The sequence below is a fragment of the Mugil cephalus genome, chromosome 9 (assembly GCF_022458985.1).
Source record: "Mugil cephalus isolate CIBA_MC_2020 chromosome 9, CIBA_Mcephalus_1.1, whole genome shotgun sequence".
NCBI lineage: Eukaryota > Metazoa > Chordata > Actinopteri > Mugiliformes > Mugilidae > Mugil > Mugil cephalus.
In genome coordinates this window covers 17,735,218-17,751,380 of record NC_061778.1, presented here as the reverse complement: position 1 = coordinate 17,751,380, position 16,163 = coordinate 17,735,218, and positions in this window count along the sequence as shown.

Below are 16,163 nucleotides of genomic sequence, written 5' to 3'. Positions count from 1 at the left end.
TTTTACCTCCTCTTTATCTTTAGTTGCCTCTTTGCTTTGTAAACCGCAGATTTCAGAGATTCTTTCTGTGAGTAAATCACGGTGCAGGCTTGTGTTTTCTTTTTTTGTTTTTTACGTAGTTGAATTAATATTTCTGTTTTTAATTCAGACAGTGATAATAAAACTCCTTGCCCGCGAAGTGGCAAACTATCCGTTTGATTAAAACTCTGGACAAAAGTAAACATCTAATATTTCATATTTGCCAAATCAGATCAAATAAACGGACACACGATCGTCCACAAAAGCTGTGTTTGCAGAGGGGTCTCTGTTACATGGCTTCATTTATTCCAAACAAATGAAAAGCACATTTTGGAGTTGTGATTTTGGATCTTCAGCCTGTCACCTCTGCTTCTTCTGTTGTCGGTGAAAACAAAAGCCTGAAACAAAAAAACATTAAAAAAAAAAGAGAGAGACCTTGTCGCATTTATTTTTCATCCTTCTTCCACCAAACACACTCTTATTTTGAAGCGTCCTAGAACCTTCCGCCCGCGCCAACAAACCGAACCTCGCGTCTTTGAGAGGGCATTGTTTCCGAGGGGCATCCCAGATATTAAAACCCAGAAACAATGGTTTATTTCTTCTTTTCTAATTGTTCCAGCTCGCCAGCGTTCCCTCGAGGCCGCGTTCCCGCTCTGGTTTTCTTTACAAATTTGAGCTGCTGGTTATTTACTCACCAAAGAATCCGTCCTCGTCTGTCACTCTCCTCTGTTTCTCTTGATCACTGTGGCTCAGAGCGTCACGCGTCCTCTGGCTGTATCACATCACTCACCAACAAAGAAGGGCAATTAAACATTCGCAGATAAATGCGTGTGTGTGCGTGCTTGGTGTAAAAACGCTCCGTGTGCCTTTGAGAGGACGTCCTCGAGGCACCACTTGCTGCATGTATGTATTTGTTCTTGTCCCACATTGGCGACGGTGTTGAAACACACTCAGGTGATGTGATCTCCTCCTCATGGCCGCAGATGATCACTGATCCTCCTGGGTTTATACATGTGGAGCCTGATCTGTGAATATTTAGAGGGGTCCTGCAAGTCTGGTTCGAATAAGTTACGCAAACTAAAGTTAAAATGTGAAACCTCGCTCACTGATCACCGTCACTCCTACAGTGACGGGAATACGTACGTACAGACTAGAGAGTCTCAGCTTTGTCTGAAAAACGTCATTATTTAATCGAGTAACGTGAATCATTAAGTTCCTGGAAGAAAAAGTATTCTGAAAAATGTTTAATAGAATGTAGTTATTTATCACAAGTTTTCAGTTGTTATTATGATCTAAAGTCATCACTTTCTTTGTCTTATTTTTTAATTGTTTTTCAGCTTCACTCGTGTCTGAAAAATTCTGCCAAAATGTTCTGTTTTTCAATTTTTGAAAGAATCTACATGGACATTTTAGATGCAAATTCCCTCTAGAAACAGTTTCCTAGTAGCTTTGTGTTTTACTTGGTAGTACCTGAATATATTTGGCAAATAGGAAAATCATTTTGCTATATTTTTATAGTAAAATCACTTTGAAAAATCCACAAACCATTCCCATTAATCCACTCATTTCTTACAACTAATCATTAAGAATCATTGAACATGATGTATTTGTTTGTGGTTCATGTCCGTTTTCTCTTAAAAAGCACATTTCACAGTAAAGCAGAGTCATTCCTGTTTATTATATTTAAGACATTTGGAGCTGAGCACCTTAACTGCTTGGCTTAGGTTAAACTAAGGTTATGGTCATGATTGAATAACGCGCATTAAGTGCTGAAAATGTATTTTTCCTCGACCATAAGACATGTTTTTCACCTGGTTACCGTGAATTTTACTCAATGTTTTCCAAATGTTGCCAGTGGTTTTTGAATGTTGCGTGACATCATTTTAAAGAGAAACACAGTAGCAGCAGTTATCATTGGCTTTGATGGTGAATGTGAACGCTCCAAATGCAGAGATGTATTTATTTTCACTGACGAATGGCAAACGGTCCAGTGGACTGTGAGAAAAGTCTGGCATTTTGTGAAGTTATGAGCTCCCTGCTGGGAACACGGGGATCAAATGACTCCTGAAATGCTACAAACATAAGATGATAGTATATTTATTGGGAGAATAATATTAATGTATGATTATTAATTATATTAATAACAGATTTATATAGTATTACTACAATATGAATCACCCTCTACAGTATATACCCCAGCATGTGCTCTGCAACATGTTCAAGCTCCCAGGAACCTGAAGAAGACATGAAGTTACAGACTCACTTTACTGTTTCACTCAAAATATCAGCAGCACCATTTCAAACACATTTAGGACAACTCAGTAACGCAATAACACCTACGTAGACACACGTGTTTAGCTTTTCTGACTAATTTAGTCAGTTACTTGTAATAATGTATCTACATGGATAAATTATAACTCTGTTGTGACTTTAAACTGCAACTTTTCAATTATATGACCTGGTCTTCCTAAATTGTCCGCCAATATTAGGGAGACACACAAAATCAAGTGTCAGACAGCAATGAGCAAAGGTGCACTTATTTTTCAGGTTGTTCATAAAATGTTTTTTTTTTAAAAAAGATCATCAGTGAAATGTAAACATGTATCTCTTTCATAGTTTGAAGCCTCTGCTTTGTGATTTCTTAAGAGAAAGGTAAAAAGTATCTGTTATCATCATCATCACAAAAACAACACAAAAGTCTGGAGTGTCCTTCTGTTTGAAGTCACCAGACCCCTTCTGCAATATGACTACGAGCTGCTATGTGGCATCTATGTTTATAGATCTATTTTAAACTCAGTGGGAGTGAGACTACAAACCGGCCTGGACTACGACACCGGAGTGATTTACCCTCCGTTAAGATTATGGCTGTTGATCAAATAGTCGTCACTGACTACATTTATTATCCCGTTAGCAGCCAAGTTAACAAGGTCAAACTGCTTCCTGATTATTTCTTCCTGATTAGTCAGTTAGTTAGTTAGTTAGTTAGTGAACATCAGTGAGCAGTTTAGAAATGCATTTATAAATGCTTTATTCTGATCATCTATAGAATGAGTTTAATAATGATATTTTCATAATTTCCTAGTGATTAATCTTCATTTATAAATTAGAATAGAATAGAATAGAATAGAATAGAATAGAATAGAATAGAATAGAATAGAATAGAATAGAATAGCCCTTTATTGTCATTATAAAATGAGCAATGAGATTGAACTTCTCCTTTTCACTGCAAAAAAAACAACAAAAACAAGAGTATATGCAATAGTGCAAAGAGGGTATTATTTACAAAGATTTACAAGCCCAGGTTAAATACTAATACTAAATTATAAAATATATATTGTTTTGGAGCAGCAGTGGTACAATTAATTAAATAAATGAAATATTAAGGTGTTTACAAACTACTTATTGCAGAGATATCAGTATGATTATTTACAAAATGCAAGTAAATGATTAATAAACTATTTAAATGAACATTTATGCAACCTGTTATTTACATATGTATTAATAGTTACTAAGTATGTTCATAAATAAAACTGTAGGTTTCTAAACATGTATTCTCACCCTAATTAATGATTAATTAAGTTACTTAACATTTATCGGTTGTTAGTGAGTAAAATATTTCCATCTCAAGTGAGAACTACCTGCGCCTTTATAAAGGTGACTTAGAGATAAAATACCTTTTTCTGGGACTTCTAGAAAACATAATTGCAGTAAAATGACAGTAAATCTCTACAATCTTTCAGTATGAGAACAAAACATGAGTATGAAGCATTTATAAACGTCTTACTAATGTCTATTAATGTAGAAGAGATGCTTTATAAATGATGAGTATTTACTGATGTTTTACTGACGCTTGGTTGTGCAGCAGCAACTTTTGAGTTGACCAGTTCAGAAAACACAAAGGATGGCGGTGATTACAGTGTCACATTTTAGTTACAGTATCAGCTGACACAAGGCAGAAAGCAGTGGACTCGCATTAAATATTAAATATTGAATGAAACGTTGAATTTACAACGATAGTTAGCTGCCAGTGAAATAACCACAAAGGCACTGAATTTTATATTCGAAAATGTATAAAAGGAAATCCAGGGGAGTTATTGAGTTACATCTATAATCCATTACGTTAGCATTCTGTAGATGGTCCATCTGCTATTCAATAAATATGGATCTGTACCTCATTCTGCCGTGTACAGTTCTGCTCGTTATTTTTATTTTCATAATGATTTTCATGTTTAATACTGGCGGTGGGGAAGGGAAGGTAGGTGGAGTTCATTCAGCCAATCTCAGGTCGACGCCCCACGCCATAACTTTGCAGTGTGAGTGTGATATATGCGTTACAAGCTGGCCAGGTGTAAGTCACTGCCCAGGAGGACGTGCTGTAATTCACTTGTCTCCAGTGAACTCCCTCACAACCGAGGGAAACCGAGTGCCCTTTCTCCAGCCGGCCTCTCCAGATGTAATACCTGAAAATACGTCCTTCTCGTTTCCCATCGAGATTCATTTCACCCGCTCTCCCACTCTCTGTCTCTCCCTTTCTCTCCCCCCTCCTCCTCCTCCTCTTCCTCCCCCCTGGCTTTCAAGTAGTCGCCGGGGCTCCTCTGGATGTTAAATACAACTTTCATTCCAGCCAGTTCCCGCTGTAATGAAACTGTAATGATGCCCATTCACCGCCGCCGGCCCTGCCAGAACAAACCCATTGACCTCGAGGTAGCTCATGGCATGAAGGCCCTGTCCCTGCAGCTCTGAGCGGGGGCTCTGGAGAGGGCCACCTGGAGTCCTTTGAGGAGCCGGCTGAGAGGAGGAGTGGAGGGAGATAGAGAGACGTACGCGATGGAGAGGAGAGGAGAGGAGAGGAGAGGGGAGGGGAGAGGAAAACAAGCGAGAGATATTTCCATCTCAACCCAAATACCACCCACCACCTCATATCTTATTTCTCGTCCCCCCCCGCGCGCCCCTCCCGCCCCCTTTTTTCCTCGGCACAGCTCTTTCAGAATATACAATAGACTCAGCTGAAAACACACAGCAAATGTCTGCATACATGCGCACATGTGCGCGTGTATACATTCATGTTGCCCCTGCCGGACTGCAGCATGTGGGAGCAGTGAAGTGAGGGAGCAATATTTTCCATGTACAAGAGCAGGACTATCCATTTCATAATGGAATGGCTGCTTCCTGCTCCATAATCATTTCCACCTTTCCACCAAGAGCAGTTTCTCTTTGCTACTGTACGCGGCCGCTCACACGTTGCTCCACACACTGTACCGTGTCTGAGCCGCACGGGGAAGCTCCATCCAGTCAGAAAGGTGATAATAGCCAAGACCGCAGACGAAGCAGCTTTCCTCTTTGGTTCTCCTCAGCCGCTCTGGTTAAGGAACATTCTCTGTTTTTCAATTACGTGTGAAAATGTCTATACCTTCACTGTTAATGATAGTAACTTGAGTCAGTGATGCACGGACGGATAGTATTCAATTCAGAGAAGAAGAAGTGTTTCATACCTAGCTCTTATAAATGTGAAATCATAATGCACAAAGTCAAAACTGCACAAACGCCATAGAGTCTCTTTAATTAATACCACAGCATCACACACACACACACACACACACACACACACACACACACACACACACACACACAGACTGATACAGTGCCTGCAGGTGAGGGCGATTTATGTGACCCTCAGTGCATTGAAAAAAAATAGCTCCTTTTTTTTCAGTCGTGAATTCACAAATATTAAAAATGACCAATAGATGTAACGTTCTTCGTGGAAGAAATAAATGCTTCGCGTGACCGTTCATCAGCCGACACTTTTTGACCCACACAGCATTTCATCGTGATTCAAATCTATCTGGTATCCAAACCAGCCACATCAACAGAACTACTAAATATATTTAAAGCCATCTGCCATTTGTTCAACTTCAATTTGGGATTACAGTAAAATGGTGATTTGATTTGAGTTGTGTGTCCTTGATAATTGTCCATAGACAATTTCAAATAGTTTGTCTTTGGCGACAGCTTTTTGGAAGGTAAAAAAAAAAATTTAAATTAATTTAAAAAGAAAATCACTTACTGTGGCTGTAATTAAGTGTAGTATTGCATTAAATTAGTACTTTTTTTTGTGTGTTGCGTTTGCTTTAAATAACTGATTATTCTTTATCTCTGAATACTGTCACATTTAAAGCTTGCGTGTAGAATTATCAACTTTTGTGTTTTTCTGTTTTGTTTTGTTTTGTTTTGTTAGTGTCTTTGATTGGCATAGATTATCATGTAAAGAGTGAGAGTCAACAGCAGAGGAAGACTTTACCATCATTACTTTCCCAGCCACATACTGTAACATGAGAAACGTTCCCCTGTTTCTTCATCTACGTCTCGTCAAGTTGAATTCTACATTTGTGGAGTTCCCCTTAAAGATTCCTTATGTTATTGTTTATAGTATTTTTTATAGCACTAAGTTTTACAGCGTGTTCACGTCGACATTTTGTTCTGGTTCACCCAGTAATACACTATGACGGCACAATTAATCTTGGTTCTGTTTGAGGCTAAGCAGTCAGGACAAGTTCTGATACTCAACACTACATTCTTGCAAACGATCTTTGATTTAAAAAAAAAAGGGAAAAAAAAAGGAAAAAATCAAATCAGAAATGGAAAATCAGCAGCGAGCGCCTTCACCGGCATTTACTGCTGTTCTGTGGTTCATGCACAATAATACAATTAGTTCAATATACGTACAACACGTAGCGTCTTGGCTGTGTGTATGTGAAGATGTATACGTTGATATATACTGTATGTCCTACGTGTTTAATAGGGATGCTGCTGCAGGAGGAGACGGGAAAAGCGCTCTCAGTCTTACCTGAAAATGGTTCATTGTTTTGCTTTATTTTCTCTCACTAATCAATACACACGCATCAGGCATAACATTATGACCACCTTCTTAATACTGTGTAGGTCTCCCTTGTGCCTCCAAAACACTTGACTCATCAGAGAATGGACATGGGCGCTTCTCAGGGTGTCATGTGGTGTCAACAAAAACGCTGTTAGTGGGGGTCTTTGAGTCGTATGGGTTGAGGGGAGGGCCAGGCTTGTTCAGACTTGTGCATCCTGCAGACAGTTTGGGTTGAGCACCTTGTGTTGTATTTTTTGTATGTTTTTTTTTTTTTATTAGTTGTTCCCAAACTGTTTGTGTGTGTGTATCTGTGTCAGGCTGCATCCTGCTGGGGACGACTGCTGCCTTCAAGGAGTGTCATTGCTATGTGGTGGTCTAGGTGGGTGGTACATGTATTGAACAGAATATTGAATTATCACAAGATGATCAATTATCTTGTCAGTGGTAATAATGTTATAGGCTAATTGGCGTGTGATGCTACAAAATAACAACGCAAACATGGTTTCGGTGTTTTATCAAAGTAAAAGACGAAAAGGTTTACATAAGTAGTCAGACCATTCGCTCAGAGTTTGGACCTTTGTCAGAAACAACAGAGCCACATCTTAACGGGAATGATCTCTCACTCCTTCTCAGCAGACTCGTTAAAGGTCACGGTGGTTGAACGAGGGAGTGTTGGTGGACGGCCATTTTCAGATCCCTCCAGAGACGTTCTGCTGGGCTCAGGTTCGGACTGTCCAGGACTTTCCTGGGGTTTTTCGGTTTTTCTTGGCATGGTGCTTTAGGTCGTTGTCTTGTTGAAATGGAAGCCTTCACCTCAAGCTGACATCTTCAGCCCTATAAAAAAAAAAAAAAAAAAGCTTTTCACTCAGGACTGCTTTCTGTTTTTGATATCCATCTTCTCCCCGCTATTCTCACTGGCCGGGATGATATTAATGAGGTGATGCTCGGCGTCTGGTTTCCTCCACACACACGCGGGCCAAATAGCATGGGTTTGGATGCTCCAGGTCTGAGAGTGATTCAGGTTCAGCTCCCAGGGGCTGGCATACGTCTTTTATCGAGGGATGGCTCTCGTGCAGCCGCCGTTCAAAATGTCTCACGTTTGAGAACGGTGCAGGCTGAATTTCTCGGTCCTTTCTTCCCAAGGAGCAATCCTTTAAGGCTTACTTAATTTTGTTGTAATAAATTATTTAAATGCCACTTTCATACATCGCTGGTGTTTTTTTTTTTTCTAATATGAAAAGTGTAGTGTACTCAAATACAAATGCAGAATAATGACGTAGAGGAGAGACAGCCATTAGCTGGTCTGGTCACCTCAGTCCGCTTGACTTTGCAGATCAGTCTCTGCTCCCAAAAGTCTTTCTCTCTTTCTCTCTTTTCTTTCTTTTCTTTCTTTCTCTCCCTCTCTCTATCTTTTCCGCCCTCAGCTGAAGTCAGATCCCTTCATAATACATGACGGTTGAGGATAATAGCCTGCAGTTGCCATAGAAACCAGAAAGCAGATCTTTGCACTAGTCTCTTCTGTGTGTGTGTGTGTGTGTGTGTGTGTGTGGTAAATGACAGTCTGAATGTGAACCCCGTGCCCCTCCACCACGTCTCTCGCCTCTCTCCCATTCCCCTTTCTCACCCTCTCTCAGCCCTCCCCGTGTCTTCCCTCCGCGAGCATTTTTTTTCCTCCTTCCCCACTTATTTTTCTATCTCTCTCTCCTCCTGCTCCCCCTCCCCTCCGCTCACTACCCTACCTCAGCCCCCCCCTCACACACACACACACACACACACTGCTTCTCCTCAAGCCTTAATCTCCGCTCACTGAGCTGCAGAGTGCTACACATGCAGAAAGCAGGGTCACGTCGAGTTTATGCTTGTGTTTGCTGTTGCTCGCCCGCCGTCATATCCGAGGAATGGGGCTGGGTTGAAATTCGCGTGATTATACGACGAGGGAGAATGGAAACATGCCCCCACCCTCCTTCTACCACACACTGTCATGTACTCCCCCCCTCCCTCCTAGCCTCCCCCCCGTCCATCTCCACCCAGCTTCCGATGCTATTGTCATGTGGATGCTCCTTCTGCTGCTTCCTCAATCCTTAATAGCCGGATGGGGTCCATGTCACTTTTAAGTTTCAGGGGGAACTTTGAGTGTTCTTTCCAGCAGCACATAATGTATCATCAAAGCCGGGATTAAAAGTTTTTTTTTTTCTCTTTCTCTCTCTTCATCTTTTTTTTTTTTTTTCGTAGAAGAGCAGCTTTGGCTTGCTGGAAGATTTAAGCTTATTAGCTTAAAGAGCAGGGGAAGGGAGTTTTCAACTGATCTATGGCAGACTTCAAAGATGGTTTAATCTGTCAGTACACATGCCCTGTGCAGGCTATTTATACTGGGGAGCCATGTTTCTTCCAAATGACTTCCTCTAGCTACCCCACCATCGCTTGGGGTTTTCTGTTTGTCAGTGTCTAGACAGCTGAGATGCCTCTTCCTGTGCTTTAACACCGTATCCCCCTGGCTAACACGGAGGCTTTTTGAACGCATCCGATTGTTCTGTTTTTCGACGCAATGTGCCTTTTCAGCGCATTGTATAATTTGCTCTAATTTCTGGTGACGCAAGTGGGAGTTCAAAAGCGAGCCGCAGGCTCCCGCGCACCTCGTGATGCGTTCCTTTTTCTTTTTTTTTTTCTTATGCTAATTCCTGTTTTCTGTGTTTTCATTTTAAAGCGCTTGTGATTGCATAACAGCGAGGTGGATGAGCGAAAGCCGTGTTTCATCCCATCACGTCGTTAGAGCCAGTGCCGGTTTTCACTTCCTGTATTTACTCCTGATCACCGCAAACAGCAGATGTGGACATGATTGATAGCCGTCATTATGGATTAGGGAGGCACTTAGAGTCAATCCCTTTTAATGCATAGCCCTGATTCATCTATGCTTAGCAGGAGACCTTTAATGATCACTTTTTTATAATAGATTACGGAGTCTTACTCTGGATTAGCGTGGAGATTTGGGCCCAGAGTTGATTCCTGGATTCAACTGCGTATCAAACGGTGCATGTCTTTGGTTTAACGAATGCAAAATAAAATGATACGGGCTAATTCTTGGAGGAGGGGCAGTTTAAGTCTGAGATGCCTTTACACATTTTAAACAGTTGGACAGATGCAGGTGGTGGATGTACGACAGAATACACTGTCAAAATATCTGATAGCTTACTCTAAGTTAGCATAAGTATTACACATCTTGGTCATTCAAAAAGAGAGCTGACATTTGTTTAAACATGTATTTAACTTCATTATTTTGAACCACTAACCCCATCGGTCAACAATGAATCCAGACCGGAATCTTTCGCTAAGCGTCATCAGCAACAGTGATGTGGTTTTCACATCAGAACGAGCCCAGCAACAGCAAATGAAACACGTCAGAGAAAGGTTTTGTGAAGCCTTTCCAACCTTCAGCTCCCCGTATTAGGACCAGACTATGGCTCCGTTCACACGTGCCCTCAAAATCCGCCTTGAGTGATCCGATGACAAGGAGACAGCTCCAAATTAAAGGGTGGGCGATACTGGGAATTCTGGTATCGCTCTGATACCAAGTAAATACGGGGTAGTATCGCTGATACCAATACTTTTTCCTCATGATCATTGGATAACTTTGTAATTCTCCCTTTAGTTATTTGATTATGATTCTGATAAAATACAGGACAAATATTTTAGTCCAGTGAATGTTTTTCTTAACTAATTACAATATGAAACAATCTAACAGTATAAAATTTAAAGAATTTACTTTTACTACACACAATTTCAGAAAATAAAATTACAAAACAAGAAAAAGGAATAATGTAACAAAAATATAAATATAACAGTATAACAACACAACAACAATGGAAAATAAAGTCAGTACCATTAGTTTGTTGAGCAAAACAAGCAACCAAAAGCAACAATGTAATTAGAAATATAAAAATATGCTCAGAGAGGGAAATATTTGCTTATTTATGTTCCACCAAAGAAGTGGGTCTGCATCCCGTAGTTGTCTTCTCATCCGGGTACTGATGCATTTCCATAACGGCATCAGTACCAGCTGTGCTGTGATGCTAGGATTCGACAAACTCTGTCCATATCCCACCTTTTGCTACTGATGGGCATAGAAAAGCTCATCAGACATGGAGAAATGTCAGGTCGTACACATAGAAGACAAACTGTAACAAAAGTGTCGATCTCGTCACGCTGGTATTGATCCAACACCAATACTGGCCGCGGTATCGATACTACCGATATTTAGATTGATATCCCCAGCCTTACTCCAACTACAGGGTTGAACACCCACAAGATGCACAGAGGGCGTATTGACATCCAGTCACATTTCTGTGGCAACTCATTGGTGAAGTCCTTGAGAAGAGCAGATGAGCTCAAGCCAAAGAGCCCAAGGTTGTTCTCTGCTGGCTTTATAATTGTGGAGCTGTTACTGATGGAAATTTCAAAGCGCAGCCCAGGGCTCACGCAGTTTAAAAAAAGAGAGTAATGATGGGTTTTCGCTGGCAGTTACTGTAAATCATAAAATCGCCCGACCAGATTCCTAGGTAGATAGATAGGGTGGAAGGTTGACACTTGAAACTGAAAGACAGTCTGTCGTAACATGTACGCTTTTCCTTTTTCAAAAGTGTAGAAGATGGTGGGAAATACCCCCAACCTCACACCAGCGACCGCCCGTCAACGCTGGTGTGGCTCTCTGTGGATATGCATGATCCCCTGAAGATGAATCCAAATGTTTCGGTAGAATTCCTCTAGCACACCCAGTCAGACCATCATGTCTAACGTACAAATCACAGATACATTGAGTACATTTATGCTCCTAAGGCTGAAACATCTCATTTAAAATGCCCCAACACAGAGAGCAGTGAACAATGAGATGTGAAATATGAGTGTAAGTGATGATGTCCAACAGACAAACGTATCATTCGTCGTCACATTGTTGTAACGTGTTTCGAAGCATCTCTTTCTTTTACAGCGTCTGTATGTCTGCGCTTAATTTTGTAAACCTGATACGTAACATACGGACTGTATTTGTGACTAATGGAATTTACCTCTGCTCAACAACGACCTGAAGAGGAACCCGAGGCAGCGTCTCCAGACAATGTTCTGGAGTCCCAAGAACCTATTGTTGAATCATTGCTGCATCTCGTTTGTCGTGAAGCGCGACGTCGTGACCTCATGCGTCTGACAGTCTGTGTCACATGTCTACGAAGAGCTGCTAACTGCTCTAGAAATAGAATCTCACCATCATCTGGCCATTTCTCTCTCTCTCACTCACACACATACATATGATGCAGAAGACAAAGGTTTCTTTCCCTGCAAGGTGTTGTAATCACTTAATCTCACTATGTATAATCTTACGTTAGTATGTTGAAAGTACCGATATGTACTGTACTTTTCCATGTTGTATGTGTCTGGTAAGAGCCAGATGTTCGCGAGACAATCATCTAATTAGCCTGTGACGGTTGGAAGTGAGCCAAAAGGATGTTTAACTTGTGTGAAATCCTACACTAAAGCCAAAAGCGGTAACTAGGGAACCGTATTCGATGTGGCAGATCCTCATCATGACCTAAAACCACCGAACATCCAGAAATAACACAATCGTGACAAACACAGGAAGATGGCAAAAATATAGTCCTTAGAAACTAACGCACACTGAAACGCCACAACCAAAACGGTTTATTTTCTCAAATATAAAAACATCTACCTTTATAGATATTTTATAATATGCACTGTCACACGATTTTAGTCTTTTATATCTAATCTACCTTTAATCTTGTAAAAAAACTTATCAGTTTATTGTGTCATATCATAAAATGTGTGTTTCCTGTTTTAAAAACTAAATGTAAGTCCTCTCTTTATATTTTAATAAACAGACAGTGCAGCCTTCAAAGCTTCTCAGGCCAAGGACCCCCAAACTGAGATTAAGTAGGGACCCCCTACCAATTATATGTCTAAACTCAACCTAGTGCTATTTATAAATATACATTGTTATTATCATTTTGCAATATATTTCAATATTGGTCTATTCAAATAATACACAGGTTCAAATATTTTTTTTTTTTTCAGTAGCTGGCTGCTAAATGAGTGAAGTGCTGCCTCCATTTATAAAATATGTTGGATTCATGTTTATGTGTATTTAAAGAAATTTACATTTCCATTGCAAAATTTCCATTGCCTCTGCAAACCCTTTGTTTGAGACATTATTGGTTGTCCAAGCGTCATAAATAATAAAGCTGCAACCATACATAAACCAACCGTTGCAAATTAATTTTTGTTTTAATGAGATACTCTGGTTAACAGAGAAATAAGGCGATATGTCATCAGTACGAGGATGTTTCTTGTAAATATTAAGCCGTGTGGTATCTGGTGATTTACTGTATTTATAATTACATCTCACATTCAAACTGTGCGACCTGCCTTAGCTAATTGGTGACTCACAGTGATCCGATTGACAATAAGTATCATAAGACAATGAGTAAACAACTTAAGACAGAGAAAATTAATGGAATTAACCAGAGCTTCTGTCCCTCAGGATGTCAGCAGATGCCTCCAACTATATATAGTTATAGGTGAGAGGGAGAGGGGGCCGTTCACAGACGTTCGGGGAACTCATAGTCGTTGAAAAATACATGGTTGGTGCTCACAGCAGAAGTCTTGAAGTTTACTGCAGCTCGTAGTTCTTCCGTTAAATACTAGACTGAAGTGAAAGAAGGCATCAGACTCGGGCTCAAATTTCAGTAGTGAGTCACTTGAACGTGCTCTCAGAGTCAAGTTGTCAGTCAAACGGAAGCTTCTTGTCTTATCTTGTCCCCTTTTGTGCTTGCCTGTTGACTCATAACTGAGAGATGGCACATGGTGCATGTTTGTAATAAAATAAAATAAAAAAAATTGATGTGCGTTTAAAGCAAATAAGTAACAAATTACAAATTAAAAAAACCAATACAAGTATATTGTTTCAAATGCACTGGGACCTCAGTGGGGGCTGGACTGCAAGGATAAAAAAGAAATCTGATCAGTGAGATCAGTGAAAATATAAAGTCTGCATTCATTCAAGATCCTACAGGGATATGAGAGTTTAGAAAAAAAAACACGTGAAAAAGTAATAGAAATGTTGTTTTACATACACATATAAGTATGTGTTAAATTAACTTCAGAAGTATGATTTAAATCGGATGTTCACTCCGATGTTTTTCCTCGATTCCTCCCACTCTTCCTCATCTTTGCCCTCTCCAACAAACAAGGCTCTTTCTCTTTTGCTGCGTAGAGGTTGCTCAATAGTTTTTTTCTTGGAAGAACGTATTAACAGGGACCAACACACTTGCTTGAAATCGAGCTTTCATTTCACAATAAGATATTGTACGCTGTCACAGAAAAGAATGAAGCATGTTGTCATTATTCTATAAAGTCAACAATACTTCACAAGCAACACAAAGCAAATGTGTTTATACTAAGTCTGCGCTTGTGAGACAACTATTCACACTCACATCTACGGCCAATTTAGAATCACCAATTAACCTAACGAGCATGTCTTCTGATTGGGGGGGGGGGGCAGACACAAGGAGAACATGCAAACTCAGAGAGGCATGATGGCATTATTTTTCTCTGAAATGTCAAAATGTCAAATGTTCTGAGACCTGATTTAAGACATAAAAATAACTCTGTAGTGGGTTTGACACATGTCATTGTGCAAGACATCTTTTCTTTTTCGAACACTTGAACTCTCTTATTTGGCATCATATACAGTCTCATATTACTTATAACTTAACATATTTAGATCACACTGTATATTCATATGAAACAGTACATTTATCCCATATAAACCTACATGTTAAGAATTGTGTGGAAACTATTTGTAATAATAATAGTATGTGGACACATCTAGTAATTTGTAACAATTGGGAAGTTTGTCTGTGATCTTAATCCTGAATGACTCTGTTAGGTCAGTCATTTGTAAAGTAATGATTTCACCACAAATTACTTCAAATAATTTTCTACACTGAGGTCCAGTACCTTTGTTATTTGAAGTGAGTCTTTATTTTCCCCATCAAGAAGAACGTCACATCATGTTCTATTTCGTTCTCAATACATTTGTTATTAAGCTGAACCTACAATGTGACTAAAGCTGTTCTAATAAGTGCAATATTCCCTCTGACGTGTTGAGGAGCGGAAGAAGACCGACCGTGCCTTTAGAAGTGAGGCAGGATGTGCCTTATGCTGGATTTGTCTTTCTGCGTTCACACCGTCATTAAAGCCGACGTGGCCAACAGGTGTTGCCTCAGTGCATGTGCAAACAAATCTTTAATGCTTCAAAGCAAAACGTTAATACTGAATCACCACCGCCGGTGACCAAAGCGGTAATTTAGGGCAGTGGATGAATGGATAGATAGATAGATAGATAGATAGATAGATAGATAGATAGATAGATAGATAGATAGATAGATAGATAGATAGATAGATAGATAGATAGATAGATAGATAGATAGATAGATAGATAGATAGATAATAAAGCCTGCATGTAATAGCCATCATGTTCAAACTTGACGATCCCTAGTGTAACTAGATGTATTAGCTAGAGTGTTTATGAAGATTAACTTACAATAACAAAGGGAAGAGAGTTTTTCATGGAGCAGATACAATGGGACAGTCAGTAACACATCACATTCCTCCCAGAGGCTAATTGTGTGTAAATGGTGCAGTTAGCTCAGATGCTGTACAGGCAACTATTAAAAAAAATGTATCTGAGGTGAATTATGCTACCATCATGGGAATCCACAGAATTTGTACATGTACAGGTTCCACATAATGACCGTGGTGTGTTCTAGCGGAGCATATGGCGTCTTAAAAGGTGTGATGCCAGATTTAGCTCCTTGCCACGTTTGATGGCTGGAGGTAGGAAGTATGCAAGGAGATCTACAAGTGCACTGTTTCACAGAAAATATAAATTTGGTTCTTAAGCTGAGAATGAACAGTACACAGATGTCCAAGGTTCAGGCCTGGTCTGGAGGAAGAGAAGAAGACCCTTCAGCCAAAAGTTAAATTATGTTATTAAGTTACAGTATTATTATTAACTTCTGTTCAGCTCATTGTGTTGCAGCAAGAAACACAATACATATACGCATGATACATGCAACTGGAATCTAGTTTTCGTTTCTATAAAACAGATTTGTTTGGGTCAAGTTGTCTTATCTTAACATTACAAGTGAATGATTTGAAAAATATGCCTTGTTCAAAACGTGGCCTGGTGTGACTCAGTTCATGG